This window comes from Leptonychotes weddellii, chromosome 6 (genome assembly GCF_054177405.1).
Source record: "Leptonychotes weddellii isolate Sample4059 chromosome 6, ASM5417740v2, whole genome shotgun sequence".
NCBI classification, from domain to species: domain Eukaryota; kingdom Metazoa; phylum Chordata; class Mammalia; order Carnivora; family Phocidae; genus Leptonychotes; species Leptonychotes weddellii.
In genome coordinates this window covers 90,662,309-90,668,848 of record NC_138374.1, presented here as the reverse complement: position 1 = coordinate 90,668,848, position 6,540 = coordinate 90,662,309, and the positions used below count along the sequence as shown (strand labels likewise).

Here is a 6,540-nt window from a genome sequence, read left to right as displayed (position 1 = left end):
GGAAGATAGCCCCTCTATTTCCCAGTCTCTGGGAATAGGTAGGAGCCCAGCTTTGGTAGGTGTGTGACTCCCAAGTTACTAATCTACCTCTCGTCATAAGTAAATAAGAAATTTATGTTACCTTTGGATAAAGGCAATTAGTAAACATGGTGGCTACCTCAATTATCTGATGAATTTGGGATGAACTGTGTGTGGACAATGGTGCTGTCAAATGCTCTTACTTGAGGACTACTTATTGTTTATCTTGAGAACATGCATGAAATGGATTGCATCTGCTTGACTATATAAAAGGATGAGATTTCTTTTCTGTCTTGTGATCTCTTTAGTGGCTTATCTGTGATGTGCATCACATTCTGGTTTAATGGTTATTCAGTAAGAAGGCTGTTTTCTTTCTTCTTCTGCTTTTGTGGATAGGTTTTCTGAGGAGGAGATTTTGTTTTGAATTGTTTCCCCACCCATAGTCTCTGGGTAGGCCAGGGAGGTGGGTTTGTAATTTAAAAGATGCTCCACTGCATTTTTTTCTGATCAAAACCAGCACCCTTCCCCTCACTTTTCTTTCTCTCTCCCTTGGTATCTGTTTCAAGCATATCAGTGCTTCTGAGTTTGAGGAAGACTATGTTCCATCAGGTCCTTTCTCCCACACCATCTAGAGAGCTTTCCTAATTTATGTATAGCGTGCGCAAACTCAGTTTCAAGTTAAGGAACAAAAATTTAACACACAAATGGGCTTCCCTTTCAGTCCTCTAGTGGATTTGTTTTAGATAGCTCTTTTGCGGGAGTGGGGACAGAAATCAGAGGCATTTTTATTTTTTTAGGTGATGTGGTCATCATTTGTTGGTATGCTTGGTATAGCGACCCACAGAGGGGTGTGGAGGTACTTCTCCTACAACCTGCTCATTTCTGAAGACTTGTCTCTCTTCTCTGGATAGAACACCTAATCTGATTTCTTTAAGATGTTTAAGCAACTCCTTTGCTGAAGGACTTGAGTAAGTGTCCTACAGCTGCACAGAGTTGAGGTAGAGGTGAAAGGGTCATGAGATGTGTCTTTGAGCTAACTTACTCATGGTGAGTGGGATGGAATGGGGGACATGATGGGTGGATATGGCTTCATCTTATGTCGTCAAGAAGGTGAACCACAAATAGGCTTCCTCATTCCTTTCACTCTCTTTTTCCTCCAGTCCTACCCCTTTTTTCTCTTCTGCCCTTACTTAGGTCCTCCCCACCCAAAGTCCCTGCTCTTGCCCTTCACTCAGCATAATGAAATAGCACGTACAGACCTTTCTTAGGCCTTACAACAGAGGCACCTCAGGAATCAGCTGGTTAACACCGGGGGCTTCTTCTGCTCAGACTCCTGATGACTTCCCTGTGGTGAGGGTCACTGGGAACGGTAGCTGCTCTAACTTCAGTCTATCTCTCTCTGTTGACAATGCTGAAACCAACTTTTCTCCTGAAGAGCTTGATGACAAACACACTTCTCCAATGGAGTAATTAATTTTTCCCAGAAAATTTTTTGGTCTATTCTGTGTGAGGCATGTGTGTTCTTCATAGTCTCTGACACTACTTCTCATGAAAAAACAAAACAAAACAAAACAGATCCTGGTTTTGTTATGCTATATGCACATTTTACTTTCTTCTCACCTAATTTTCATTACAAAGTGTGCCTTGATTAACTGAGACTGCTTCTGCTTAGCTTTTTGGATCGAAGGCTCCATACTCAAATAGTGTCTCTCTCTCTCTCTGACCCCCAAATTTCTCCTGTAATAGATGTGGTTGAAATTTCATCTACCATGTAAATGTTCAGTATTGGAAAATATACTTGCATTAGTGTTCCAGTGAGAGAGAAGTGTTCCAGTGAGAGAGATTGCACCAACTTTTTCAACAGGTATCTTTATTTCTGTATATGGCTTTGCCAAAGATTCGATGGAAACACATCAGTGATTGCAATAAATCCTGTCTAAGTGAATGCTGAAAATTCATACAAAACTTTCAAGATTATTTTAGTTTTTTGTGAGTAAGCTGAATACAAAGTAATTTGATATTCACCCTCTTCCTGTCTTCTCATAATACATTTGGTCTTCAGATGTTGAAGTGAGGGATTTTTTTTCCTGGAAAATGAAAGTGTCAAGTGTGGGTTAGCATATGGAAGATACCCAAGCATGTCTCAAAATGAGGCTGATGCAAATTTAAATCTCTGGGACTTCTGATGCAACCTTGCCACATGCTGAACTTGGGACTGAAAGAAAAGGAAGCCCAATGATATTGTTAAAACACCAAGTATTTCAAGGGATCATTGTAGAAGTTTTCTCATATTTTTAAAAAAGATTTTATTTATTCATTTGAGTGAGAGAATATGAGAGAAAGAGAGCACATGAGAGGGGGAGGGTCAGAGGAAGAAGCAGACTCCCTGCTGAGCAGGGAGCCCGATGTGGGACTCGATCTCGGGACTCCAGGATCATGACCTGAGCCAAAGGCAGTCGCTTAACCAACTGAGCCACCCAGGTACCCCAAGTTTTCCCATATTTTATCTTATTACATTTTTCTTGACAACCTTGCCAAGTAGGTTTTTTCCTCTCTCTCTCTCTTTCTCTCTTGAAAATGCAGAGAGTCGGGCGCCTGGGTGGCTCAGTTGGTTAAGTGACTGCCTTCGGCTCAGGTCATGATCCTGGAGTCCCGGGATCGAGTGCCGCATCGGGCTCCCTGCAGCAGGGAGTCTGCTTCTCCCTCTCCTGCTCCCCCCTCTTGTGCTCTTTCTCTCTCTCACTCTCTCTCTCAAATAAATAAATAAAATCTTCAAAAAAAAAAAGAAAATGCAGAGAGTCAAGCTTAGGGAGTTTAAGTAGTTTTCTCAGGGCCCCAGATATTTAGGTGCAAAGCTAGAACCCAAGATTATTTGACTTGGAAGCCCTTGCACGGTCCCACATACCATACTGCCAAACTGAGGAGTTGAAAGTCCTGCATGTTCAGCAACACAGTCGTACCCTACAATGTTACTTCAGGACAAAGGTACTATGTATGGCCTTGCTTCTTTATGGTTTCATGCTTATATGCCTTTGAGAGCTGGGATCACGACATATCTAGCTTTTTCATACTAGATAGATATGTCATGAATATCTAGCTATTAAAATGGATGAATGAATTAGACCTGGTCATCCTAAAACCTTTTCCAAAGGAGCTCTTCTTTTAATAATTTCTATTTCTCTTAAGCCTTCTAGTTATTAGAACCTAAGAGATCATTTGAGGAACTTTTTCTCCTTGGCTACTTTAACATTCGTAAAATTATCAGATATATCATTTTACTTTTATAGTGTCTCTAACACCTGTCTCCTCCTTTTTATTCCCAATGCCACCACCTTTATTCTAGCTAGCCTCAGGGACTATCTTCTTCCTTTCACTCTCTATTTTACTCTGTCTCATCCATCCATCCATCCATCCATCCATCCTTCTGTCCATCCATCATCCATCCTTTCATTTCTTCAACAAACATTTTGTGAATACTTACTAAAGATACAATAAACAGATTATCACAATATAGTATGAGAAACACTTAAGAAAAATTGTTTAGGGTGCTATGAGAACACAGAAAAGGGATGCTCTTACCCAATTCAGGGAGAGAGATTCAGAGAAAGCTTCTTGGAGGAGGTGTCAGTCTGAGCTGAGCCTTTAAGAATCAGTTGAGTTAGAAAGGTGAAGGGGATGGAGGGCAAAATAAGAACCACAGGGTCCCTCCCCTGCTGCCTCACCATTTCTTTTCCCTTGTTTCAATTTTCCCCCATAGCAGTTTGCAATATCTGGCATATTATGTAGTTTACCTGCCATATCTCTTATCAGAATTATCCAAGGATGTTCCCTCTCACCCCCAGTAAAAGCCAAACTAATCACAGTGGCTGCCCAGTCTACTGTGGTGTGGCTCCTGGTAGCCCTCTGACCTCTTTTCTCCCCAATTTTCTCCTCAGTCACTCTGCATCAGCCACACTGGGCTCCTTGTTGTTTCTTGAATGCATCAGGCTGCCTCCTGCCTTGGAGTCTTTGTACCCATTCTTCCCTTCCCTCTGTGTGCAATGGTCTTACAGATGTCTGCATGACTAACTCCCTCATTTCCTGCAGGACTTGCTCACACTATTACACAGGGCTTCTCTGATTATCTTATTTGTAATTATATCCACTCACCTCCCCACAAGAACTCTCTATCCCCTCATTTGCCTTTTTTTAAAGTAGGCTCCACGCCCAGTGTGGAACCCAATGCGAGGCTTGAACTCAGGACCCTGAGATCAAGAACTGAGCTGAGAGCAAGAATCAGATGCTTAATTAACTGAGCCATACAGGCATCCCTCCATCACCCTTTTTTGCTTAGAAACTATCACTTTCAATCATACCATGCATTTATGTTTATTTCATTTATTCCCCAAAGAATGTAAGCTTCATGGGAACAGGGATTTTTGACACTTTTAAAGTCAATTCTGACTTCACTACCTAGATGAGTGCTGGCACACAGAAAAATCTCTTTTTTTTTTTTTTTTTTTTGCCCGGAACAGTATACTTTATTGATGGCATATGACAAGGTAGGGACCCCCAAACCCCTCCCCTTCTTCAGGGGCTCTGGGACAGAAACTGTGGAGGTTGGGAGATTCTCATTGCATTGGGAGATGAGTTGGGGCAAGGACTCCCCAGCAGCTGAGGGCCTTTCTCTTTCTTTTGTTGTTGCTGGGGCTGGTGGTCCAGGGGGCTCTTACTCCTTGGAGGCCATGTGGACCATAAAGTCCACCATCTGGTTGCTATAGCCAAAACCACTGTCTTACCAGGAAACGAACTTGACAAAGTGGTCACTGAGAGCCATGCCAGCCCCAGCATCAAAGGTGGAAGAGTGGGTGTCACTGCTAAAATCATGGGAGACAACCTGGTCCTCAGTATACCCCAGGATGCCCTTGAAGGGGCCCTCTGATGCCTGCTTCACCTCCTTCTTGTTGTCATCTTATTTGGCAGCTTTCTCCAGGTGGCAGGTCAGATCCATGACTGACACATTGGGAGTGGGGACACGGAAGGCCATGCCAGTGAGCTTCCCATTCAGCTCAGGGATGACCTTGCCTATAGTTTTGGTAGTGCCAGTAGAAGCAGGGATGATATTTTGGGCAGCCCCTTGGCCATCACACCACAGCTTCCCAGGGGGGCCATCCACAATCTTTGGGTGGCAGTGATGGCATGGACTGTTGTCATGAGTCCCTCCATGATGCTGAAGTCATGGATGACCTTGGCCAGAGGGGCCAAGCATTTGGTGGTACAGGAGACATCGCTGACAATCTTGAGGGAGTTGTTGTACTTCTCATGGTTCATGCCCATCACAAACATGGGGGCATCAGCAGAAGGGGCAAAGATTCTGACCCTCTTGGCCCCACTCTTGAAGTTAGCCCCAGCCTTCTCCATGGTGGTGAAGACCCCAATGGACTCCACAACATACTCAGTACTGGCATCACCCCATTTGATGTTGGTGAGGTGACTAGGTGCCCGATATGGCCAAATCCATTTACTCCAACCTTCACCATCTGTCCTGGGAAGTGGCTGGCACTGCGCTAGAAGATGAGGTTGTCTGTCCTATGCACAGGAGCAGAGAGCCAGAAAATCTTAATAAGTATGGGTCAAATGAATAAATGGAACGTTGGAAAACAGGAAATACAAAATGCAAGGCTGTAAGAAATTGTAAGAAAATGCCAAATCTCTAACTTTGCCTGATTCATTCTGAGATCCCTGATTGCACTGCTAGAGTTGAGGATTCAGTAGTGTGACATCCCCTTCCTTAGACTCTTGCCAGGTGCTGCCTTTGCTAAAGGGAAGGAAACATTTCATTTTGGTTGGTGGTAATGACTAACTTTCCCTCTCTCTCCCAGATGATGTTTTGAGCCTTTCACCACCACCAAAGGGTCACTTCCATATTTCTCAGCAGGGCTTTCCCTTTGACTAACACATGGAATTCTTCTGCAGAGCTATGGATTTCCTGGTTATTGTTCACAGCACAGTATAGATATTAGGAGGTGGAGGAAGGGGATGTTGGAGAGCCCTTACCAAAATCTCTCTCCCACCTGGGCAGGAGACTGTGGTGGTGACAAGACTTTAGTCATATTCTAGCAAGGGGCCTGTGCTGTGCACATTTGTTAAATGTCTGCTGCTGAATAAATGCAAAGCTCTACTACCTGTTGTGAAGTTTCTGGATTCTGTGCATCATTCTCTGTCTCTTTCTGCCTCCTTTCAGAGAGCATTGGCCTGGTTGATCCTATGGAATTTGGGGGCAGGGAATTGTTAGGGCACTTCTACAAGGGAATATGGAGAAATTTCTGGGCAGAAGGGACGATTTGGACCCCACACCAATAGAGAAGGAAGGAAAAAACATTTATGAGGTATTTACTATGTACCTGGGATTCATCTCATGCTTCTCACATGCCACCAACGCATATCATTTATATCTTGCAACAGTTCTACAAAAGTATTGTAATGCCTCCCTTCTGCAAGTGGCAAAACTGAGGCCTGGAAAATGAAGCCACTTGCTCAGGA

At 43.6% G+C, this 6,540-nt stretch overlaps 1 pseudogene; it reads right to left on the bottom strand.

Annotated features, from left to right (window-relative positions):
- Positions 1–3,590: 3,590 nt before the first annotated feature.
- On the bottom strand, positions 3,591–6,256 carry LOC145722051 (glyceraldehyde-3-phosphate dehydrogenase pseudogene; annotated as a pseudogene).
- Positions 6,257–6,540: the final 284 nt, after the last annotated feature.